This window comes from Giraffa tippelskirchi, chromosome 7 (assembly GCF_054371585.1).
Source record: "Giraffa tippelskirchi isolate mGirTip1 chromosome 7, T2T-mGirTip1v1.2.pri, whole genome shotgun sequence".
In the NCBI taxonomy this organism is placed as follows: Eukaryota; Metazoa; Chordata; class Mammalia; order Artiodactyla; family Giraffidae; genus Giraffa; species Giraffa tippelskirchi.
The window spans coordinates 157,616,505-157,643,690 of NC_137281.1; the positions used below are offsets into that span (position 1 = coordinate 157,616,505).

Below are 27,186 nucleotides of genomic sequence, written 5' to 3' on the forward strand. Positions count from 1 at the left end.
CTCCCCTAAAGTGCTCTGTAGTTCAGTGAGGTAACATGATCAGCTAAATTGTCTTTGATAAAAAATAATGTAAACAATAAGACAAAAGGGGAACATGGCTGCATGAAAAGAGACAAATGTAAATATCTGAAGGGTTACTTGCATCGTGCCTTGGGAGAATGTTGTCTAGAGAAAGAAGACAATGTCCAGTTGTATAGGCTGTGCAATGCATCCGTCCTCGAGAAGCTACTCACATCATCGGGACTGTGAATGGCAACAGCTGGGGTTGCGCAGGTCAAGTCTGGAGTGACTGTACGTGATGGCTCGGTTTGAGACCAATACGAGATGGGGGACATCATCTACTGTTGTTTTAGTCTGTCTCTGTTTCTCATGTTTGAACTTTCTCAGCGCAAAATAGTATTCACCAGTTTAAACAAATGCATTTTTCAAATAGCATGTAAATTTAATCCAACTTCTTTTGGAATGCACAAAACCACGCAGTCTATTTTATCACAAGCATTTCAAACTACGTGAAGAATAAGTTTTGATGAGATGCCTTGTGTGTCAGCCTTAGAACTTAACTCCTTACAAGATGAATGTCTTAGTATCTCCTATTTCCTCACCGGTCAAACTCTGGGACTGAGATAGTTTTCATCCAGGCATTCAACAAATGTGTCATGCTTAAATGCATCTTTCCATCCTTCAGGAATCTATGTCTTTATCCCCTATATATCCACACAGTAAATAACTCTTAAACCACCAACATATGCCAGACTCTAAACACTAGGAGCTCACAGAAAATAAAGACATGCTATCCACTGTTCTTATCATTAGGTTATATCTTATTTTGCAGTAAATTCTCCCCAAATGTTTAAAGAGAAACTATTTTACCATGTCTTATGATTTAATGGATAAGGAAAGTGTGCAAGGTTCAGCTGAGAAATTCATTTATCGCATGCATCAGAGACTGATCACTGGTAATATTCAACTGGGGCCTCTGTTAGTCTAGAGGGTTTATGACAGCTTTACTCACATTCTTAATGCCTCTGGCTTGGAGGAATGGCTGGAAGACTGGGCTTAACTGGGTTTTACTCTCTCTCCATGTGATCCCAGACTTTTCAACACGCTCTCTCCAGAAGGCAGGAGAACTACTTGCCTCATAACTCAGGAGTCCAACAGTGAATGGTTCAAGAGAAGGGAAGCAGAAGAGAAGTCTCAATGCCAGGCTAAGAAACTAGCTCATCCCTGCTGATGTGTTCTTATGGTGAAAAGAGTTACATACCCTTCCTAGATTTTAGTGAATGGTTGGTTCATAGACCACAACTCTCAGATGGGTTGTGAAGTGAAAGCTTTGTGGCCGCTTTTAATCTGAGAAATCTGCTAATCTTTTCATGGAGAAGGTATATTTATTAACATTACTAGCAGTCTAGGGAGTGGTTGATAAGATCATTTTCTTCTGCCAAGTGTATCTGGAAAGCCTATGTTAGAGCTTAAGTGACAAAATATTTGCTTTGCCAATCCAAATATGGATGAATACTTAGGAAACCCAAGACTTAAATTCTTTCCACTTAATGCTCTGCTCATTAAAGGAAGTGTTTCTGAGAAGACAAAGACCTCCACCATAATCAACCAAAAATGTGACACTTCATTTTCAGATCTCCTCCAGTTCCAAGTGACTTAGCTCACCTGATAGTCCCTTAAAACTGGGACTGTACAGCGATGGAATAGCAAGATGACCACCTGAAACAGGCAAGCAAACAATACGCCCTGTGCACAATGACCCTGTCTGGAATGTGTGTGAGATCAAGACATAAATCTATTATTCTCTTGGTTTCTTATGAAAAAAAAAAAGAATTCAGTATGTGGCTATTGAAAACAAGATAATTCAATATTATATTAGGCTCCCATTGTCTTACACTCCTTAATGACCCAAAGTCAGTCTGTAGAAGACAGATTGGTTGGACATAAATGCCAAAGGTTAGTAACAGTCTATACAATTGGTTGCTGATTCACTGTGATTCATTCTGATGACTCAATCATTCTGGTGATTCACAGAAAATTCTTGACAAAATGAGAATACCAGACCACTTTACCTGTCTCCTGGGAAACTTGTATATGGGTCAAGATGCAAAACTAGAGCCAGACATGGGACAACGGACTGATTCAAAATCGGGAAAGGAGTATGTCAAAGCTGAATGTTGGCACTCTGTTTACTTAACTTGCATGCAGAGTATATCATGAAAAATGTTGGACTGGATGAAGCACAAGCTGGAATCAAGATTGCTAGGAGAAATATCAGCAACCTCAGATATGCAGATGACACCACTCTAATGGCAGAAAGTGAAGAGGAACTAACAAGTCTATGGATGAGGGTGAAAGAGAAGAGTGAAAAAGCTGGCTTAAAGTTCAACATTCAAAAAATTAAGTTCATGGCATCTAATCTAATCACCTCATGGCAAATAGATGGGAAAAAGGTGAAAAACAGTGATTCCAAAATCACTGCAGATGGTGACTGCAGCCATGAAATTAAAAGACACTTGTTCCTTGGAAGAAAAGCTATGACAAGCCTAGTCAGTGTATTAAAAAGCAGAGACATCACTTTGCTGACAAAGGTCCATATAGTCAAATTATGGTTTTTCCAGTGTTCCAGTTTGTCTTGTGTGGATGCGAGAGTTGGAACATAAAAAAGACTGAGTGCTGAAGAATTGATGCTTTTGAAGTGTGGTGCCTGAGGAGACTCTTGAGAGTCTCTTGTATAGCATGATTAAAACAGTAATCCAAAAGGAAAACAACCCTGATTATTCATTGGAAAGACTGAAGCTGAATCTGAAGCTCAAATATTATGGCCACCTGATATAAAAAGTTAACTCATTAGAAAAGGCCCTGATGCTGGGAAAATTGAAGGCAAAAGGAGAAGAGGGTGGCAGAGGCTGAGATGGTTGGATGGCACCACTGACTCAATGGACATGAGTTTGAGCAAACTCTGGGAGATGGTGAAGGATAGGGAAGCCTGGTGTGCTGTAGTCCACAGTGTTGCAAAGAGTCAGACATGACTGAGAGACTGAGCAACAATAACTGATGTATTTAAAAACCATTTAAATGTTTAAAAGAATTGCTAGAAAAATTGTTGCATATCCAATGTGTAGCTGTATACGAGGCTACCGTCGTTAGCAGAGAACAGACTCAAAGTAGCTTTTTATCTTAAGAATATATGACTCACTACATTTAGAATGCAAAAATTTTAGTTATTCCTACTCCAAAATCACCAGAGTGAGTTTATTTTCTGTCTGAGACTTCACCGCTCATATCATCTTTTAAATACTGACTGAAGATTTTATATTTTCATAAGGAATTAAATGTATAGTAAAATAAATTGACTTTTAGGAGTCTTGAGTTTTCAGAAGTGACAAAAAACAAAAAAAATATAAATAAAACTGCAGCAACAACTCAGGAATCCTAAATGGAGTAATTTTCATTGTTGCTGTTGAGGTATTCAGATAGTTACAACAACAGCCTTATTTTTCCTGAGTATGCTATTAAAAAAAAAAAAAGAAAAAGAAAAAAAAAAAGAGTGAGATATACCATAGTGGGAACAAATCCATTAAAAGAAGATAACTATATACATTTTCTTCTAATAAAATAAATTATTTTAATGAGTTGTGCATTTTTAAGGATTTCTTTCCCCAACATGACCAGTCTTTAAAAATGATGTACTTTCCCACCAACATGATTAAGTACAGAAAACATATGTTTGTAGCAGTGGAAAAATCATTTTTAACTAGTTTGCTTTCTAAATTAAAAGCTTGATTATGAATTATTATACCTATTTTGGCATTTTTATAATAGAATATGAATTAGAAACTAAGAATTGCCCCCTCTTCATAAAAATATATTGAATTTGAGCTTAAAGGTATTTGAGATCTAAACTACAATTCTAACAGGCAGTGTTCTTTTTATTTTGGTCAAGAGATTATATACAATAGTGAAAGGTAAAGTTAGAGAATGCTCATGGTGTTATCAAAATATAGTATTTTGATATGCTATTTACCTAGCAGTTTATATTTTCCAAAGCATTTGTCAACACTTTGTTTCATTTGCTTCTCACAAATTTCTGTGAAACAAGTTACAATAAGTACTTTGATGTGAGTTGCTTTTTTTCAGATGAATACACTAAAACACAATGACACAGTCAAATTTGCAAAGTTAAGTGTGAACTAAGTTCCCCCTCTGCTACCAAGTAAACCAAGTAACTTGCCTGAGTAAACCAATGTAACATTTAATCCCTCATGCTTTTGAGTCAAATGATGCTACACAGCTTGCTAACTGGCTGTTCTATATTTCAGTGTCAGATATTAAGAATAAGTTTAAATTCAGTCTAAATTTGCAATGTATTATACTCAACTAGAGTTTGTTACAGTTCAGATATGGCTGAGATTGGGAGAATCCTCCAATCAAGAACAAAAACCACTACACCTTTTATTTATGTTCTAGCAAAAATCTGTGCATGGAATTTTCCAGGCAAGAATACTGGAGTGGGTAGTCATTGTCTTCTCCAGGGGATCTTCCCGACCCAGGGATCCAACCTGGGTCTCCTGTATTGCAGGCAGTTTCCCTGAGCCACCAGGGAAGACCCTGATGCTGGGAAAGATTGAGGGCAGGACAAGAAGGGGGCAACAAAGGATAGGATGGTTGGATGGCATCACTGACTCGATGGACATAAGTTTGGAGATAGTGATAGATAAGGAAGCCTGGTGTGCTACAGTCCATGGGGTCGCAAAGAGTCAGACATGACTTAGTGAGTGAACACCAACAAAGCCAAAATCTAGATATCTGACAGAGATATTTAATATTCATCAAATACCCAAGGATTCTTCTCCATCTTTTGCAAACTCCTCTGAAATAAGGTAACAGTCATGTGTTTATTGATGGCCAGTTGAAATAGGAGTCACACAGATGTGTTACTCCTGGATCAGTGCAGTTAAGGAGGTGATGAGCATGCTGCTTCCATGATGCAAATGATGTTCCAAACTGTAGAGTTTGAAGATGGAAGAGGATGGCCTGACTTGCATCGGACTGAGACACGAGCAAGAATAAACCAACATGATGCTAAACCGCTTCAGTTTCAAGAGTTTGCTTGCTGCAGCGTCTAGGCTCAAATAGCCTAATAAATCTGTTAATAACAAGAAACAGAAAATAGTTTCTGGATTTGGTACAGTCCACATGATGTTCACCATCAATTGATTACAGGGTAACATTTCAACTATAGAACATGTTTAAGAGTCCCCGAACTTTTGTACTGATGGGGCATTTAGAACTTAGACTCAACGTATGTGCGCGCATGTGTGTGTATGTTAGTTGCTCAGTCATGTCTGACTCTTTGCAGCTTCATGGACTGTAGCCCACCCAGCTGCTCTGTCCATGGAATTTTCTAGGCAAGAATATTGGAGTAGGTTGCCTTTCCCTTCTCCAGGGGATCTTCCCACCCCAGAGGTTGAACCCAGGTCTCTGGCATTGCAGGTGGATTCTTTACCATCTGAGCCACCAGGGAAACCCCTAGACTCAACCTGGAAGCCCCTAATTCTCACCAAAATCTAGAGCATAAAATAGCACGACTCTGTTGCACAACCTATAACACATCATGAAATGTTTAGATCACAGAGAAACTGAGAACCACAAATGAATGTGTCAGTGCTAAAGAAGACAAGAAAGGACAGAGAAATGATCAGTCACTGAAAGGTATTTTGAGATGGAGATGTTAAATATATGTCATTAATGATACAAATAATTAGGTAATTAAGCACAATATCAAAGATGTCTGAAATGACAGTTTGTGCTTTCATCGTTTAAAGACTGAAGATGCAGTGGGCTTCAGTCTCAGCAATTCTAAACACTAACACAAGAAAAGTTACCAGTCTTCCCACTGCATACTCACTTGGGGTACTGACAATATGGAATATGTAGAAGGAGCCCCCAAAGAAAACAGAGTTAAATGAGACGTTTTTCTTTTTCCTTTAAGGATACCTGGATAATAATTTTATCAAGTTCTCAAAACAAGAAATAGAAGTTAATACCCAAATACACTTGGGATGGTCTCTTTCGGTGCCAAACTGTGTATAAAGCATCGAATGTGTTTTAAATAAATTAAAACTCTGTGTGGCTTAGGTCTTAAGTATCTATACAAATATCCCTACAGGAACCTCTTTTTTAAAATTGGATTGGACAAAGAATAAAATCTGAGCCCAGTTCTTGATTAAAAGTCACCTTCTGTTAGACTTAGATAAAGGTAATTTTTATAGCCAGCTCTGGTAAACTGCAGAAGCTAGGTGGGTTTTGCTTTCAGTTTTTCCTTGTAGCTGCTGTGATGACTGGGATGAAAACTTTGCTGCTCTTTCCCATTACTGTTGTCATTGTTCAGTCGCTTCATCGTGTCTGACTCTTCATGACCCCATGGACTGCAGCACGCCGGGCCTCCCTGTCCCTCACCATCTCCCAGAGTTTGCCCCATTACTAAAATACCCCTAAAAGCCAGAGTGAAGGAAGCTGAACAGTGTCATCAGGAAGGACCAATCCATAGAGTTTATTTTGATCACGCATCAGACTATAAAGCAAAGGCCACCTCGGTTTAATGAGGTAGAGTTTCAGTTGGGAACCAGAATAAAACATAATTGATTTCAGTAACTTCTTCAGTTTTTTTAATCCTCAAGTTATCCACAAAGCAAAGGAAACAGAGGGTACACAAATCAAATTTACCTTTTTGTAAGCACCATTTGATGTGGCCTGAAGTATTTCTGTTCTACTTTGAGATGTTTCTACACACATACAAGCAGATTTGTGCACACGCTCATGTTCTGTCACATGCATGCACACTCACACCCACAGGGCTGAGGAAAGAAGGAAAGGCTTAGGTGGGCCTACGGGAGCTTCTGTGCTCATGTTCCCAGATAAAGGGGTTCAGTTAATCACTGGGTTAGTCTGAGGGCTTTGGGTTCTCATGTTTATCTTCCTTGTCAATAAATAGCCTGCGAGTGAGTGTGGGGAAGTTGGTCAGTCCTGTCTGACTCTTTGCAACCCAGGCCAGGGTACAGGAGTGGGTAGCCTTTCCCTTTTCCAGGGGATCTCCCCAACCCAAGGATCAAACCCAGGTCTTGGATTCTTTACTGTCTGAGCCACAAAGGAAGCCCAAGAATACTGGAGTGGGTAGCGTCTCCCTTCTCCAGTGGCTCTTCCTGACCCAGGAGTAAACCCAGGGTCTCCTGCATTGCATGTGATTTCTTTATGGTTATAAACATTTCATTGTATTAGACCCACTCTAGGTAATACCAAAAGTAATGATAAAGGAGTGGGTTATCTATGATGGGCTGGGTGGAGCGATGTTGCCTACAGAGGGGGCAGAGTCCTGGCTGTAGGAGCCGAGGCAAAGTGGCTTAAGGACAAAATGACAAGAGGCAACAGACCAGATATTTGATAAATTGGAGTGGAGATTTGATCTGGGGGTATATTCGCAGCTTTAGGAGAAGGGAGGCAAGGGTTTGGGCCCGAATGGCCTTCAGGGCTAACTCTCAAAATAGTAAACTTGTCCCTGGAAGCCCACTTGCCCTTGAAGGGATGCCACCAGCAAACGGACTTGTAGCAGACATTGTGTGTCTGTCACCCGCCCTAGCGGATCCATTGAGAGATGCTACTGTGGCACATGTTGCAGCAAACATGGAAGACACAGGCCTGAATCTCTAGAGGGATTGGACATTATACAGTATTTCCCTCCAAAGGGCCAGCTATTTTCTGGTTGGCCCGCTAGAGGATTGTAGAGGCAACATGTGGGCCCAGACGGGGCTCACAAAAAGAGCGTAAAACAGGAGGGAAGGGAGTAAATAGGATATGCATGTTTTACTGTAGTGTTTACATCTGTGTTGGGTTTTTGTATATCAAAGAATTTAAAAATCATGGCATACAAATAGCCTGAGTAGCAATGATCAATCCTACATCTCAAATATTATAACAGATTTATCAGTAAATGATTCATCAGTGATATTAAGCCAAACGTGGGAAGCTTTTCTAGTACGGCAAATACCTCTTCCGAATGTTCAATTTTATATTCTCTTTCTTGTTTCTATTATTGAAATTCTCACATTATGTGTTTGTTCCAACTCTGACATTATCACAGTTTTCAACCTTGCACATTCCTTGTCCTTGATAAGTGAGAGTTCATTGATTTCTTTTCAAAGAGGCATCTCCAGTTTAATGAATGAAACACTTATGGTGTGACCTTAGGAAGAACTCTTAACCTCTCTGGGCATTACCTTCTTCCTATGCAAATGTAAATGAAAGAGCAGGGATCACTCAGTGAGTTCTTTAAGTTCTGTTACTGGATAACATTTTAATACTATTCTCACAACAGAATTTTATTTCTTCCAAAAAAATGTATTACTGCACAGTCATCCTGATGAATGAAAGAATAGTGAAATGGATACATTTCTAACAACCACTCATAATCCTAGATTTTTCTAAAATACATTTCCTTAGACTCTGATGTCTAAGCATGTACTGCATATCTTCTACTGAAGCTTCTTTTCCTTGGGGAAGGGAATCAACACTTAAAGGAAGCATTTGCATCACAGACATTTTGGTCCCTACTAATGCCTGTCCAAGGACATAAATACATCAAAATGGAAGGAGTCTTTGTCCTACTTTGAGGTTAAACACTTACTACTCCTAGGGAAAGGTTACATTTCTTTTGTGCAATGTGTCTGTGAAAGTTTTATGAATCCAATTGAGCTTAAGAATCAAGTTTCTCTGACAGACACAGTTTATTCAGAGGAATAAAGAGACAGCAGAAAGTTATTGATTTTTGAGGGATTCACGCCTTGTGAAAAATTAACCAGACATTCCTTCAGAATCAATACGATTACCCTTGCAGCTTCACACCTGTTACTCTGAGTCTGACACAAAGAATGTCTTCATCATCATAGAGGACAATGGTTACTTTGGTGGGTCTTTTGAAAACCAAGGGCAGGTGATTTTCCCCTATGAATGAATCTCTCCTTCCCTCCTGTAATTTCAAATCCTTGACTGCTTTCCACAAACGCATGAAGAAAAAACCACCTTCAGTTTTCTCAGGATCCATCTGTGGTTTTGCGAGCTTCTAGAGCAGTCATATGGAAAATGGAGATTACCCATTGAAACCATTTCTAGTCTGGGTAGCTAGTAAGACTGGTATTAAGCTTTATTGCCACTTTCCCATTGAGGTTACCACTCAGCTCTCTGTTACTCATCAATTCTGATCACTTTTTTTTTTTTGATAACTGAGCATGGACTACCCTTTCCCATAACTGCTTGGATGCAAAACTGTCTCTTCTCTCACTCATTGAATCAATATAAAGTCATACATTTTGCATTCCTATGTTCCTATCTAGCTCATTGGCAAGTAACTGAAGTCCTTCTCCAGTATGCACTCACTGTGCATAGTCCCTCAGGTATGTCCGACTCTTTGTGACCCCATGGACTGTATCCTGCCAGGCTCCTCTGTCCAGTGGGATTCTCCAGGCAAGAATTATGGAGTGAGTTGCCATGCCCTCCTCCAGGGGATCTTTCCAACCCAGGAACTGAACCCAGGTCTCCCACATTGCGGGTGGATTCTTTACTGTCTGGGCCATCAGGGAAGCCCATGCATTCACTGTGGGTCAGGCAATAAGCTTGTTGCTGGAAAACACAGAGGAGCAAGATATAAACCCGGTAGTCAAGGAATTCCTTAATGCACAGCATTTCTCCAACAGAGTGCTCTTGGCATTTAGTGCAAGGAAATATTTTGTTGTAAAAAACTGCCCTGTGCTTTTGTATCCTTAGTCCAAATACATTGTCAGTAATGCTCCTCTGTTGGCCCCAGTGCTACTGTGGCAGCTGGAAAAACCTCCTTGAATTTGTAAAACAACACTGGATAAATAATACTGGCCTCATTTGAGGTTTTGGTGGGCTACTAAATGTCTGTTTTGATGCCTGGTTAACAGATTTATAGCATATTTCTGAATACAGGTTTATAGACTAGGCTCTTTACTTTGATCTTTTGGTTCCCAAACCTCAAACCTTTTGCTCAATTAAGCCCCCGGTCCCTGTGGGGATTCCAGTCCCTGACATGTCAGGGATCTCTGAACACCACGTCTAACTACGTATGTGCTGTGCTAAGTCGCTTCATTTGGGTCCAACTCTTTGCGACCCTACGGGTCATAGCCTGCCAGGCTCTTCTCTCCATGGGATTCTCCAGGCTAGAATACTGGAGCAGATTGCCTCGCCCTTCTCCAGGGGATCTTCCTGACACAGGGATCTAATCTGCATCTCTTATTTCTCCAGCATTGGCACGTGGGTTCTTTATCACTAGCGCCACCTGGGAGGCCTCTGTATAGATACTGTCTAACTCACTTGGTCTTCTCTTCATAGGTAGACTGGGTCTCAATGAATCTAGTCCTTCAGAGTAATGTCTTACAGTGCTCAGTAATTTCCCTAGTAGAATATTTACCAAGATTTTATTAAATAATTAACACTGTAATATGAGATGTTTCTCAGGATGGCTCCATACGGAAACTACTTCTGGTTTTTCATTCCATCACTCTAACCGTTCATGCGCTGCACTCAATATGCCAGCAAATTCGGAAAACTCAGCAGTGGCCACAGGACTGCAAAAGGTCAGGTTTCATTCCAATCTCTAAGAAAGGCAATGCCAAAGAATGCTCAAACTACTGCACAATTGCACTCATCTCACACGCTAGTAAAGTGATGCTCAAACTTCTCCAGGCCAGGCTTCAATAAAACATGAACTGTGAACTTTTGGATGTTCAAGCTGGTTTTAGAAAAGGCAGAGGAAGCAGAAATCAAATTACCAACATCCGCTGGATCATCGAAAAAGCAAGAGAGTTTCAGAAAAACATCTATTTCTGCTTTATTGACTGTGCCAAAGCCTTTGACTGTGGGGATCACAATAAACTGTGGAAAATTCTTCAAGAGATGGGAATACCAAACCACCTGACCTGCCTTGAGAAATCTGTATGCAGATCAGAAACCAACAGTTAGAACTGGACATGGAACAACAGACTGGTTCCAAATAGGAAAAGGAGTACGTCAAGGCTGCATATTGCAACCGTGTTTATTTAACTTATATGCAGAGTACATCATGAGAAATGCTGGGCTGGATGAAGCACAAGCTGAAATCAAGATTGCTGGGAGAAATATCAATAACCTCAGATATGCAGACGACACCACTCTATGGCTGAAAGCAAAGAAGAACTAAAGAGCCTCTTAATGAAAGTGAAAGAGGAGAATGAAAAAGTTGGCTTAAAGCTCAGCATTCAGAAAACAAAGATCATGGCATTCGGTCCCATCACTTCATGGCAAATAGATGGGGAAACAGTGGCAGACTTTATCCTTTTGGGCTCAAAAATCACTGGAGATGGTGACTGCAGCCATTAAATAAAAAAATGCTTACTCCTTGGAAGAAAAGTTATGAGCAACCTAGACAGCATATTAAAAAGCAGAGACATTTCTTTGCCAACAAAGGTCCGTCTAGTCAAGGCTATGGATTTTCCAGTAGTCAAGTATGGATGTGAGAGTTGGACTATAAAGAAAGCTGAGCACTGAAGAACTGATGCTTTTGAAATGTAGTGTTGGAGAAGACCCTTAAGAGTCCTTTGGACTGCAAGGAGATCCAACCAGTCCATCCTAAAGGAGATCAGTCCTGGATATTCATTAGAAGGACTGATGTTGAAGCTGAAACTCCAATACTTTGGCCACCTGATGTGAAGAGCTGACTCATTTGAAAAGACCCTGATGCTAGGAAAAATGGCAGGAGGAGAAGGGGATGACAGAGGATGAGATGGTTGGATGGCATCACCGACTCAATGGACATGAGTTTCAGTAAACTCTGGGAGATGCTGATTGACAGGGAGGCCTGGCGTGCTGCAGTCCATGGGATCCCAACGAGTCGTAGATGACTGAGCGACTGAACTGAACTGAACCATTCATGATTAATTGAGCTACTACTAAGTGCAGAGATTTCACAAGCCTTTAGGAATATAGATCCAAGCTTAAATATGGTCCCTTCCCTCAAAGGTTTTGCATGGTATCAACAAGAGACACTAATCAAATAATGACACAAATTAATGAAAATTATAATAATAAGTGCAAAAGAAAGAGAGCCCTCTGAAAGGATATTTGGGAAAATCATCTTTGTCAGATAGCACTGTGACAATTATCCAGAGAAACTGTCACCTGTGATTAGGTCTAAATTTTATATTGTAAAGAAGAAAAAGTAATTAACTAAATGAAGTTGAGGAAGGAGAATGCTCCATCTAGAAGACTAACATGGGCAAATGCCTCCTCTGCCAAGATTCACACATATTTACATCCATTCTTGCATGTATACATGTGTGAATGGGATAAGACCTTTCAGTATTTGAAGGAAATTACCTGAATTCTCCCCCTAAATCTGGCTTAAATATTCTTATTTATATTTGGCAAGCCATTCAGCTTCTTTAGACCCTACTTTTCTCATATGAAAAGTGTAACAGTGAAATGAAGTATTCTAATGGCCCATCAAGTTCAGGCCTACAGATTTGTTTAGTGAAAATAAGCAAGAAAAAGTAATTATTACTGCTCCTTAGAATATCAGAATTTGGAAATTCAGGAGAAAGAAAGTTTAGATGTGCAGAGTTTCAAAAAAGTTTGTAAAGACATTTTACATTTTATTCAGTTTAAAAATATAAAAGTTATTATCTTATGTTAAGACAATCTTTTAATGAGGCTTTGGATTTTTACAAACTAAAAAATTTAAACCATAGTAAAATGTAAATGTTAATGAAACTACCTTATGCTGAGCATTTCTTCTCTTAAATGATTTTTTTTCCTAGCCTATAATTGGCCACACATATCTTTTGGCAATATCCATGGCTATTTCTGGATATGTTAATTCAATATTATTACTACTATTTTGTTTTCTTTTTACATTCCTGGGCCAAACAGATGTCTCCTTCTACATCTGTCTGTTACCGGGGTTGACAGGTACATATTTGCCCATCAATCTAATTGCTTGCATCATCGACTCAATGGACATTTGTATGACCAAAGTCTGGGGGATCATGAAGGACAAGGAAGCCTGTCATGCTGTAGTCCACTGGGTCACAAAGAGTTGGACATACCCAAGCGAGGGAACAGGAACTAATTGTTGGACTGATCACATGTTGTGCATACGTACTTAGTTGCTCAGTCCTGTCCGACTCTTTGCAGCCCCATGGACTGTCTCTGCCAGGGTCCTCTGTCCGTGGGGGTTCTGCAGCCAAGAATACTGGAGTGGGTTGCCATGCCCTCGTCTATGCTAGTTTGTATGTCCATTGGTTAAATTCTAATAGTAATATCAGCTAGGTGCTCTCTCATTAGTTTAATTAGCTCTATTTTTAATTGATGGTTGAAATATACCTGTCTTCTACTCCTAAACCAAATCCTGACAGAAAGACTGCTCTTGAGAATTAGGACACCTAAAGTGAATTGAATTCAGAAAAGCTGATTCTAGTCCCTCTGACTCCTTTGTTTCAGCTACTCCTCCTTCCTTGTTTTCTCATTTATCAAAGCATCGTTTGAAAAGAGATAGTGGTTATCCTACTATGTTTCTTGGTGCCTTGCATTTTAAAGAAGCACTTCTGAAAATGCCTGGGAAAGGCTTATCTTCTGGTGTTACCTGGGGGATTTCATGTAATAAAGAGTTCTATAGCCATACAAACAAAACACATCCTGAATTGGATTTTTTTCTGATATTCCTCCCATTTCTAACTTTCTGTGGATCTTTAAATTCAATAATAAATGCATTAATTTATTTCTAAGAAGGAACAGAGTATTTCCACAACCTTGGCGAATACCTGTCTCTAATAGAGCATGGATTTGTATAAGGGAAGACAGAAACATTTCCTAAAACAGCAAGATAAGGCAATTCAATTTCATGGGAGAAACTGATTGATTAAGTAATTCATTTGATGACATGCTGGGGATACAATGGTGAACAAAACATAATCTGCTGTTTTAGAGTTTATCGTATATTGGAGGAAATAAATAAGGATATCGTTGCTACTGTTTAGTTGCTAGGTCACGCCCAACTGTTGGTAACCTCAAGGACTATAGTCCAACAGGCTCCTCTGTCCATGGGATTTCCCAGGTGAGAACACTGGAGTAGGTTTCCATTTCCTTCTCCAGGAGATCTTCCTGACCCAGGAATCAAACCCAGGTCTCCTGCTTGGCAGGTGGATTCTTTACCACTGAGCTACCTGAGAAGCCCAAATAACACACACACACACACACACATAAAATAACATGTTAAATACTGATGCAAAAAAAAAATCAGGGAACAGGCATAGTGAATGATGAGAGTCATCAACTTCATCACGTCTATTGCTGTGAACAAATATTCCTAAAATTTAGGGGCCAAAAACAAAAACATTTTTTAGTTGCTCATAATTCAGTGATTTGAACTGGGCTCAGCCGTGTGGTTCTGCTAGCCCTGCAGGAGATATCACACTTCATTCAGCAGGCTGGTTGGCTGAGAGCTGGGCTCAGCTGGATAACCGGGCTCTTCTCCCTTTCTGTTTGGGATGCTTTTGAACTGTGGTGCTCAAGAAGACTCTTGAAGAGTCCCTTGGACAGCAAGAAGATCAAACTAGTCAATCCTAAAGGAAATCAACCTTGAATATTTATTGGAAGAACTGATTCTGAAGCTGAAGCTTCAATACTTTAGTCACCTGATGAGAAGGGTCAACTCCCTGAAAAAGACCCTGATGATGGGAAAGACTGAAGGCAGGGGGAGAAGGGAATGACAGAGGATGAGATGGTTGGATGGCATCACTGACTCAATGGACATGAGTTTGAGCAAGCTCTGGGAGATGGTGAAGGACAAGAAAGCCTGGCGTGCTGCGGTGTATGAGATCACAAGGAGTTGGACACGGCTGAGCAACTGAACAACAGCAACAATGTCCATGCACCTGACTTCTTCCTGGCATACTCTACATGTTTTGCTCTGCAGTGCAGTCAGACTTCTGGCAGGGCTTGAATGAACACAGAAGTGGAAGCTCTTGAGATTACCCAAAGGCTTAGGTCCAGAAATCTTGAAGTGGCATTTCTATTTGTTCTATTGATTAAACTGAGATAGCCCAACTCCAGCAGAAGTGGCTACAAAAGTGTGTGAGTACCAGGGATGTTTTATTAGGAGCCACCCTTATAACAAAACTATCCCAGGAGACTCTAGTGCATAAAATTTTGAGTAGCAGAGGCCTCAATGAGCAGAGACCTGAAGTGACAATGAGTAGGAAAAGGGAGTGAAGCCAAAACCTGGGGAAAAGCTTTCAAGTGGACAGAAAGTCAAGTAAAATGACCCCAAGGTGGGAAAGTTCGGTTATATGAGGACTGGATGGAAAGCAAGCATAAGCAGAGGGGAAAGACTAAGTGGGAGAATGGTAAGAAATAAGGCCAGAAAGACAGGGTTCATATCGCATAGAACCTGAACGACCATGCCCAGGTGCTTGCATTTTATTATTTTTACAGTAGAAAATTATTGGAGAGTCTCAGGCAGAGAAGTGACAGAATTTGACTTAAAAAAATTAAAAAAAAAAAATCACCTGACGTCCGTGTGAATTGACTTCGCGCCACAGTAGAGGCAAACAAGAGAAAAGGAAGTAATTGTAGCCTTGAATGTGAGACTATTACAAGAATTGGTCATGGCGGTGGTGGAGGGTTAAGAAGTTGATAGGTCTGAAAACTATTTTGGAGGCAGATTTGCCAGACTTGGTAATGGATGGGATGTGGATTCGGCAAAGACAGGCATGATTTTACCATTGAAAACAGAGTTGGGATGATGCCATTTACAGATCTGGAGAAGACTGGAGAAGCTGATGGAACTTGAGAAATCAAGAGATCTATTTTGAACCTTTTGGATTGAAGATGCTTCCTCAGCATTCGGATCTGAAGAGTAAATAGTTAGATGTTATAGTTCAGGGACAGTAGAAAGCCACATATACCTCTAAAGCCATTGGACAGTATGATATCACTTAGGAGATGAGCACATAAAAGGTAAGGCAGGAGCTGAAAACTGAGATTTTGAGGCCAGGAAGAACAACTCTAGCAGAAGGAAGCGCTTGAGTATCGACCCCAGGAGCAGGGAAGTATTGGGAGGCTATTGCAACAACACAGGGAGAGACGACTGTCTTAAATTTACAGAGTAACAACCAGAGGGGGAGAGTGAAATTCAGGTTCACTTATGGAGAGGAATAATAGAGTTCAGGGGTCTGCAGGATATGGTGGTGGTGATGGCTTAGTCTCTAAGTCATGTCCTACTTTTGTGATTCCATGGACATTAGCATGCCAAGATCCTCTGTCCATGTAGTTTTCCAGGCAAGAATACGGAGCAAGTTGCCATTTCCTTTTCCAGGGGATCTTTCTGAAAGTGAAGGTCACTCAGTCGTGTCCGACTCTTTGCGACCCCAGGGACTGTTCAGTCCATGGACTTCTCCAGGCCACGATACTGGAGTGTGTAGCTTTTCCCTTCTCTAGGGGATCTTCCCAACCCAGAGATCGAAGCCAGGTCTCCCACATTGCAGGAGGATTCTTTACCAGATGAGCCACAAGGGAAGCCCAAGAATACTGGATCTTCCTGACCCAGGAATTGAACCGGAGTCTCCTGCATTGAAGGTGAATTATTTACCAACTGAGTTATCTATCAGGGAAGCCCTAGGGGATCTTTCTGAGCAGGGATCAAACCTGCATCTCCTGCATTGGCAGGTATGTTCTTTACCACTGAGCCACCAGGGCATGATATGGAGAAGCTGCCAATGATTATATTATTTATTGAATTTTTTCTTCATAGATTGGGGATTTAAGGCCTTGAGTTTAAATAGTTCTCTCCCATATAGGCTGAATCATTTGCAAAATTATAAAAAACAGCATGAAACATGGTTTGTAAAGAACTGCTGAATACATAGAGAGATGGCTGCTTCCATAACCCGTGACAAGACAAGACCATTATAATCCAGTTTGTTCATCACAGTTTGTGGAATCTTAAAGCTCTGGACAATATCCAGGTATCTCCTATCACTGTTTCTCCTTTTTCAAAAGTCATCATTTCCTCAGATTTCAAGTCTTTTTTCAGTAAGTCCTGTTTGGATTGCTTACAGTTTCCTAAAAGGCAAATTCAGAATGGCATCCATAGGAAAGAGGCATGTGCTGAGAATGAATTACTACACCTCTACTGTGTTACTTTTGGTGTGGGTTCTGGAACCTTAGAGAATGCTTTGGTTTTAAGACAAATAAATAAGTTAAGCAAATGCCTGCTGCCCCCTCGTGGCAGATTCTTGGGGAGCAAACTCTCGGCATCTCTTGCTTATTGTCTGCCAGGAGTGTGCATTGGTGACACCAACATGGTACACAGATGGGAACTCCAGAAACAAAGGGATTTTATAGACATCAAAACCCTGACTTTGCATCCATAATTGCATAAAATATTGATTTGTCTGTTGTGATTGCAGTCAATGGAGCTCTTAATTCCTAGGCTCATTCAGTGATGACAGGACCATGTCATTTGTCAGTCGGAAGTCTGTCATTCCGCAGACGAGGAGAGCAGACTTGTGAACACAGAGTGGGAAGAAGGGGAGGGAACAAATTGGGAGAGTAGCTGTGACATATATACGCTACCATGGGTAAAATAGGTAGCTTGTGGGGCCCTGCTCTATAGCACAGGGAGCTCAGCTCGGTGAGGACCTAGAGAGCTGGGATGGGGGCATGGCAAGGCGGCTCAAGAGTGAGGGGATATATGTATACATATAGCTGATTCACAGTGTAGTACAGCATAAACCAACACAACATTACAAAGCAATTATCCTCCAACTGAAAATTGAAAAAGAAAAAGGCCATCATTGCTTGATGGGTCTAGCAATTTATTCATTTTACTTGCTGAAGTTCCAAGTCTTTGTTTTATCCATCGTCATCATCACGTGACCATCTGGGCTTATTGAACCTTGAACGGGCATGGTAGCATACGAGTGTGTTCCCCTGGCCTTGTAGTTTGATTCTGCTCCTTGATTTTTATGTCCTTATTCCCTGCCCCACGTTTATTGACTATGAGAACTGCTATTTCCTCCCACTCGTAGGGTTGGGATATCACCTTCTGGCCTAAAGGACATCATCGCATCAGGTTACAATGGTTTAACTTCAAGAGTCCGCCCACTCTTGTTCCTCTTCATAGTCTCTTCATGGTTGAAATAGAGAATGACCTTATCATTTTCCTAAGATCCTTCTAACACAGCTTCTCATTTACAAACAACTGCTCAAAACGAGCTATATACAAATTCACAAGAAAAATCCGCAGTTTACAAAGATAAAAATTTTGTTCTAAATCAAGCTCAAGAAAGTAATATTTCTTCCCAAAGAAGCATAGGGGAAAAAAATCACACTCATTTTCTTCTGGAAGATACATACAATTTAATTTACCAAACAGTACAATTCATTTGTAAACCTAAGATATCCGCATACGGTATATGACATCTATTCCAGGAGTAAGATGGTGACTAACTGTTTTGCACTCACAGAATAAGAAAATTTCTTTTTGTGTCTTTTGCCAAACAAAGATACCTGGGGCTTTCCTCCAGGTAAATTTACATTCAAAGAAAAAGGAACTATTTTAATACAGCTTAAACAACAACATTTGCTATTTAAATTGTTATATTTTAGTGTAATCTTCCCCCGCCCCTAGATTTCATACTCTTGAAAAATTAAAAACACTGAAAAGGAAAAAAAAAAAAAAAAAAAGCTTTGAATGGTTCTCACTTTTAAGATACAGTTATTTAGGAAGTAGACATGACTCCATGTCCCATGTCTGCCATCCTCTTGGTCCTTTGAACTTCTTAGTTCAGTTCAGTTCAGTCGCTCAGTCGTGTCCGACTCTTTGTGGCCCCATGAATCACAGCACGCCAATCCTCCCTGTCCATAACCAATTCCCGGAGCTTACCCAAACCCATGTCCATCGAGTCAGTGATGCCATCCAGCCATCTCATTCTCTGTCATCCCCTTCTCCTCCTGCCCTCAATCCTTCCCAGCATTAGGGTCTTTTCCAATGAGTCAACTCTTCCCATCAGGTGGCCAAAGTATTGGAGTTTCAGCTTCAACATCAGTCCTTCCAATGAACACCCAGGATTGATCTCCTTTAGGATGGATTGATTGGATCTCCTTGCAGTCCAAGGGACTCTCAAGAGTCTTCTCCAACACCACAGTTCAAAAGCATCAATTCTTCAGCGCTCACCTTTCTTCACCGTCCAACTCTCACATCCGTACATGACCACTGGAAAAACCATAGCCTTGACTAGACAGACCTTTGTTGGCAAAGGAATGTCTCTGCTTTTAAATATGCTATCTAGGTTGGTCATAACCTTCCTTCCAAGGAGTAAGCGTCTTTTAATTTCATGGCTGCAATCACCATCAGCAGTGATTTTGGAGACCAAAAAAATAAAGTCTGCCACTGTTTCCACTGTTTCCCCATCTATTTCCCATGAAGTGATGGGACAAGATGCCATGATCTTAGTTTTCTGAACGTTGAGCTTTAAACCAACTTTTTCACTCTCCTCTTTCACTTTCATCAAGAGGCTCTTTAGCTCTTCTTCGCTTTCTGCCATGAGGGTGGTGTCATCTGCATATCTGAGGTTATTGATATTTATCCTGGAAATCTTGATTCCAGCTTGTGTTTCTTCCAGCCCAGTGTTTCTCATGATGTACTCTGCATATAAGTTAAATAAGCAGGATGACAATATACAGCTTTGACATACTCCTTTTCCTATTTGGAACCAGTCTGTTGTTCCATGTCCAGTTCTAACTGTTGCTTCCTGACCTGCATACAGGTTTCTCAAGAGACAGGTCAGATGGTCTGGTATTCCCATCTCTTTTAGAATTTTCCACAGTTTATTGTGATCCATGCAGTCAAAGGCTTTGGCATAGTCAATAAAGCAGAAATAGATGTTTTTCTGGAACTCTCTTGCTTTTTCAATGATCCAGCAGATATTGGCAGTTTGATCTCTGGTTCCTCTGCCTTTTCTAAAACCAGCTTGAACATCTGGAAGTTCACGGTTCATGTATTGCTGAAACCTGGCTTGGAGAATTTTGAGCATTACTTTACTAGCATGTGAGATGAGTGGAATTGTGTGGTAGTTTGAGCATTCTTTGGCATTGTCTTTCTTTGGGATTGGAATGAAAACTGACCTTTTTCAGTGCTGTGGCCACTGGTGAGTTATCCATATTTGCTGGCATATTGAGTGCAGCACTTTCATAGCATCATCTTGCAGAATTTGAAATAGCTCAACTGGTATTCCTGTGATGTTTTCTAAGGCCCACTTGACTTCACATTGCAGGATGTCTGCCTCTAGGTGAGTGATTACACCATCGTGATTATCTGGATTGTGAAGATCTTTTTTGTACAGTTCTTCTGCGTATTCTTGCCACCTCTTCTTAATATCTTCTGCTTCCGTTAGTTCCATACCGTTTCTGTCCTTCATCGAGCCCATCTTTGCATGAAATGTTCCCTTGGTATCTCTAATTTTCTTGAAGAGATCTCTAGTCCTTCCTGTTCTGTTGTTTTCCTCTATTTCTTTGCATTGATAGTTGAGGAAGGCTTTCTTATCTCTCCTTGCTATTCTTTGGAACTCTGCATTCAGATGGGAATATCTTTTCTTTTCTTCTTTGCTTTTCGCTTCTCTTCTTTTCCCAGCTATTTGTAAGGCCTCCTCAGACAGCCATTTTGCTTTTTTGCATTTCTTTTCCATGGGGATGGTCTTGATCCCTGTCTCCTGTACAATGTCATGAACCTCTGTCCATAGTTCATCAGGCACTCTGTCTATCACGTCTAGTCCCTTAAATCTATTTGTCACTTCCACTGTATAATTATAAGGGATTTGATTTAGGTCATACCTGAATGGTCTAGTGGTTTTCTCTACTTTCTTCCATTTAAGTCTGAATTTGGCAATAAGCAGTTCATGATCTGAGCCACAGTCTGCTCCCGGTCTTGTTTTTCGCTGACTGTATAGAGCTTTTCCATCTTTGGCTTCAAAGAATATAATCAATCTGATTTCGGTGTTGACCATCTGGTGATGTCCACGTGTAGAGTCTTCTCTTGTCTCTTCTCTTCTCTTCTCTCTTCCTTACCCCTTGTCCAATGTAACGAGCAACGGCTGCACTTTGCTGGAGCAGCCGTGAAGAGATACCTCATGTCCAAGGTAAGAGAAACCCAAGTAAGACGGTAAGTGTTGCGAGAGGACATCAGAGGGCAGACACACTGAAACTATAATCACAGAAAACTAGCCAATCTGATCATATGGACCACAGCCTTGTCTATCTCAATGAAACTAAGCCATGCCATGTGGGGCCACCCAAGACGGATGGGTCATGGTGGAGAGGTCTGACAGAATGTGGTCCGCTGGAGAAGGGCATGGCAAACCACTTCAGTATTCTTGCCTTGAGGACCCCATGAACAATATGAAAAAGCAAAAAGATAGGACAATGAAAGATGAACTGCCCAGGTCGGTAGGTGCCCAATATGCTACTGGAGATCAGTGGAGAAATAACTCCAGAAAGAATGATGGGATGGAACCAAAGCAAAAACTATACCCAGCTGTGGATGTGACTGGTGATAGAAGCAAAGTCCGATGCAGTAAAGAGCAATATTGCATAGGAACCTGGAATGTTAGGTGCATGAATTAAGGCAAATTGGAAGTGGTCAAACAGGAGATGGCAAGAGTGAATGTCGACATTCTAGGAATCAGAGAACTAAGATGGACTGGAATGGGTGAATTTAACTCAGAAGACCATTATATCTACTACTGTGGGCAGGAATCCCTTAGAAGAAATGGAGTAGCCATCATGGTCAACAAAAGAGTCTGAAATGCAGTACTTGGATGCAATCTCAAAAACTACAGAATGATCTCTGTTCGTTTCCAAGGCAAACCATTCAATATCACAGTAATCCAAGTCTATGCCCCAACCAGTAACGCTGAAGAAGCTGAAGTTGAATGGTTCTATGAAGACCTACAAGACCTTTTAGAACTAACACCCAAAAAAGGTGTCCTTTTCATTATAGGGGACTGGAATGCAAAAGTAGGAAGTCAGGAAACACCTAGAGTAACAGGCAAATTTGGCCTTGGAGTACAGAATGAAGCAGGGCAAAGGCTAATAGAGTTTTGCCAAGAGAATGCACTGGTAATAGCAAACACCCTCTTCCAACAACACAAGAGAAGACTCTACTCATGGACATCACCAGATGGTCAACACCGAAATCAGATTGATTATATTCTTTGCAGCCAAAGATGGAGAAGCTCTATACAGTCAGCAAAAACAAGACTGGGAGCAGACTGTGGCTCAGATCATGAACTTCTTAAAGGCAGAAGAAATGACAAATCCATCTTTGTAACCCAATTGATTAGAAATAGTCTGGCTTGTAATAGATGATCAGTAAAAGTCTGTTGAAAGAAGCCAAGAGAGAGGGATATAGGTGATGTTGTTAGCAAGTGATAAAGCAGTATCCATTGAGAGACAAGATGTCATTAGGAGAAACCTATGAAATCATTTAATATTGATTGACAAGGAATTAAAATTCCTTAATTACACTTTGAATTAAAAACTCATGGCCTCTTCACGATAAGTCTTTCCATGTGTATTTTCTGTTTCAAAATACTGAATAAGCTGTAAAGCTGGGCTCATGGATGTTGTTTGCAGCTAAACTGGAGACTCTGTTTAGATACAGGGGCTTAAAAAGACAAAGTTTGCTATTGGTATTGTCTCTCTCTCATCACAGCATACTTTATTTCCTTCCTATATTGGTCAGGGTATCCCTATATCGTCAAGAGGCTTCCCAGGTTGCGCCAGCGGTAAAGAAACCACCTGCCAATACAGGAGATGCAAGAGACATGGGTTTGATCCCTGTCTTGGAAAGATCCCCTGGAGAAAGGCAAGGCAACTCACTTCAGTATTCTTGCCTGGAAAGTTCTATGGATAGAAGAACCTGGTGGGGTGCAGTCCGTAGGAGAGCAAAATGTCAGCCCAACTGAGCAAACATGCCACTTTACCCTGTCAAGAAGGTTATTTAATGTACAACCACCATTGCTGGAGTATAAGCATTTTTAGAGAAGATTTTTTTAAAAAAGAGGGTGATACTGCACATACAGTCATATTACGATAATGAAGGTATTTTAGACATGATAGGGAACACATTTGGAAATGGGGTTTTGGAAAGTAATGTCCCTCAATTATAAAACATAAGCATCAGTTGACATCCCTTAACGAGTCTGTAGTTTAGGCTAGTCACACGCTACACCGTATGCCACAACTCTCTGGGCTCTTTTACTCAAAGCCTTTATAATTTCTACAAATGCACATCACAGGGCTAGGAACTCAGCATCACCTTTTCCAATAAGATTCTTCATGAATCTTATATTCCATTGAAATCCTATATTTATGCCAGTTTAAAACATTCTCAGAGCTGTGGTGCTAGTGGTAAAGACTCTGCCTGCAACACAGGAGACTCAGGTTCAATCCTGGGTTGGGAAGATGCCCTGGAGGAGGGCATAGCAATCCACTCCAGTATTCTCCTCCATGGAAAGAGGAGCCTGGCAGACTACAGTCCATAGGGTCACAAAGAGTCGGACATGACTGAAGTGACTTGGCAAGCAAAATATTCTTGAAGCATACGCGTAATTTTACAAATGAACAAAAATATTCAAAATGCAATTGCTGTTATTCAAAAAGACAGAGCTATTAGAAGATCTTTTTAATCCAGTGGTAAGAGCACTGGTACTGTATTCAATCTCAGTCCTTATTTTAGTAATAATCAATAGCATACTTCCATTCATCCCAACAATTAAGATGTAATATAGATAATAATTAGAATCAATCACTATTTTCCAACAATTTTAAACCAATTCATTTGTTTCAAACTCTAGGATTGATTTTTTAGCCTGGAAGGAAATTAATTGCTTTAGTTTTAATTTTAATTGATTTTTTAAAGCTTTTTCATAAGTACCACTTTGTTTCTAATGTTTTTTTTCCCACAGAGATTTATCTAAATGGCATTCTTTCTTGCCATGTATAACTGTAGAGGTAATTTCTCCAGATTATATGTAACTCAAACTGCCTGTCCAAAATGGTAATTCCTACAGGACGGGAGCAGTAGATACAGAGTGCTATGAAGGGCACATGTTTTAACGCAGACAAAGCTAGACCGAAAGCTTCCCTCTGAAACTTACTAGATGCAAGATTGAACATGTTATTTTTACCACTTTAATTGTCTTCTTCATGCATTAAATTACTGATACATTCTTCCTGAAACTGTTTTGAAGAATACTTAAAATAACCTATTAAGACCCTGGTGCAAACAAAAACTACAGAAGAAAGATTAATTCCCATGATTTCTTATCCAGATCTTCATCAGTTATTATGTCCAGGTTTTACCAAAAAAATCCTATTGTCTAAATAAAGTGAGCATTTTCAACAATAAAAAATTATTCACTTTATGAAGAGAAAGTGTAATCAGAGAAGTTTTGAAAATGCCTGAGGGCATTGAAACGTGGATTCCACGTTTATGTACTTGCTCACCAATAAACCATCATAAGAGATAAGAAAAATGTAAGAACATGGACAGAAAGCTGGACTAGAACAGTATGCTGGACCTTATGTAATGCATTAATGGCAGTAAAGAAACGAGCAGAAATGAATGTAATTAGAGGCCTCTCTGTAAATAATGCTTAACATGCAGTGCTAGCCGAGTGAGCTAATGAAAGAAAGACATTTTAATTATAAGAAAATTATACCTGTAATACCTTAGGCAGAGTGCCTTAAACACGGTCTTAAATATACTGTATATATCAGTTAATTGCTGCAACAGTGAGGCTCATTTCACTATTTTGGGGGACGAAGTTTTTCTATCTGCCAGATGAAGTTAACCAAGGGAAAGTAAGTATAAACTAAGTGTTTAAAAGGTGGGCAGACATAAAAGAATGTGGCCACAAACTGCTGAGGTAATGTTTTAGAAATAATTTAGGCTGTGTTAACTGAATGGGATAGTATTAGAAATAAGCAAAAGGCCTCCTGAACATTTGAAGTTGTGAGGAATTTCCCTCTCTCATGAGTTTTTATATATACACATCGTGTGTTTTGGTGAGGTCGTACCACACAGACAAAACACGCAAGCATCTCTCTTTCCTTGCAGAAATTTAAAATAATAAATAGCTTCATCAGATTCCAAACACAGCTGGTGATTTTCTAATAATATTTGTAGAAGCTAACATCAGGCAATGTCATGAGCATGCTCTCCCAAATATAAACATGGTATCGATAAAGTATAGCTTCATTTATCTGATACAACAAGGAGCTGGAAGGATAAAGACAGATCATTGACTTTCGCCTTAACTGTCTGTCAGTCAACAGGCTTTTGTTGTTTTCCGTGCTGAATTGGTCAATGGTAATGCGGTTATCTTGTACTCTTCTTAGACTCATTACCAGGTGAATTAGAAAATAGCATTTACTAGACAAGTTTCACCAAGTAGTACACTCACAGCACTATCGAAAACTGAACAAGAGAAGGCTGGAATTGCTGTCCGAAACAGTTGTCGAGGTGAAAGTCGCTCAGTCGTGTCCAACTCTTTGTGACCCCCATGGACCGGAGTCCATGGAATTCTCCCAGCCAGAATACTGGAGTGGGCTGCCTTTCCCTTCTCCAGGGGAATCTTCCCAACACAGGGATGGAACCCAGGTCTCCCACATTGCAGGGGGATTCTTTACCAGCTAAGCCACCAGGGAAGCTCAAGAATACTGGAGTGGGTAGCCTATCCTTCCTCCAGTGGATCTTCCCGACCCAGGAGCAGAAAGGGAGTCTCCTACTCTAGAAGACATCACATGGCAGACAATTACAGGGGAGATATATATATATATATATATATATATATATTTTTTTTTTTTTTTTCCTTTGCAGATCGTGAATAGCCTTCATCTACTCTTCCCAGTACGTGCTCAGTCGCTTCAGTCATGCACGACTCTTTGCGACCCCATGAACTGTAGCCCGCCAGGCTCCTCTGTTCATGGGATATACCCTGCAAGAATTCTAGAGTGGGTTGCCATGCCCTCGTCCAGGGGATCTTGCCAGACGCAGGGATCAAACCCGTGTCTCCTCTGTCTCCTGTATTGCAGGTGGGTTCTTTACTGCTGAACCAGCGGAGAAGCCCATACTATTCCTGGAAATCATATTATTCCTTTATTCTAAATCCAGCCTTTTATGTAGTGCATACTGCCATGGGAAACATCCGAGTGAAAGAATCCCAAGGTTAGAAATAACCTTTAAGAAAACGTATCCAAGTATCTATGTGACGCTCACATCATCTCTTAGAATCTCATGGTAAAATGGTGGTCCGATATAAGTTTGAAGATTCACTCCTTTGGCGGCCACTGATTTACCTGAGAACAATTTGAACAGAAGGACTTCATTTCCTTGTACTAGTTGCCAATTTTGCTACCATCTAGTATAACTGCACTTTGTGAGGGAATAATAAGCCAGCTTAATGATTTTTTTCTTCATATTCAGTGGTAAATTAGCATAGAAGAAGGAGTGCCTGCTAGATAAGCCAGGCATTATTTTGGATACAGGAAATAAAATAATATATAAAAGAAGGTCCCGAATCACATGGCATTAATTGCCCTGCGGTGGGATGGCTACAGAACAGGCACATAGATAAGGAAGTACAACAGTGTAATATGCCCTAGGGTAGATATTTACTTAGAATGTAATGAAATATACAGCAGGTAGTTGGATCAGAGGTGATGGGATTCCCAGGTTGTGCAGTGGTAAAGAATCCACCTGCCAATGCAGGAGACGCAGGAGATGCAGGTTTGATCCCTGAGTTGGGAAGATCCCCTGGAGGAGGAAATGGCAACCCACTCCAGTATACTTGCCTGGAAAATGTCATGGACAAAAGAGCCTGGCAGGCTACAGAGCATGGGGTCGCAGAGAGCTGGACATGACTGAGCACACACACATTGAAGTGAAGAACAGAGGTATGACGTGCTATATTTTTCCAGGAAACAAATAGCACTCACATTTATAGCAAGTTCACAAGTTAATAATAAGTCTTATCAGGTGACCACCCAATAATTAGTCTTACTGGCTAAGTC

General features: G+C 40.4%; 1 long non-coding RNA gene across 1 annotated transcript in view; it reads left to right on the forward strand.

Moving 5' to 3' along the window:
• The window catches only part of LOC145512275 (uncharacterized), a 71,771-nt gene extending 65,645 nt beyond the window's left edge, over positions 1-6,126 (forward strand). Inside the window, exon 7 of the long non-coding RNA XR_014058446.1 lies at positions 5,996-6,126. This is a non-coding gene — a long non-coding RNA (uncharacterized LOC145512275). The remainder of the gene's footprint in view (positions 1-5,995) is intronic.
• The last annotated feature ends 21,060 nt before the right edge of the window (positions 6,127-27,186 follow it).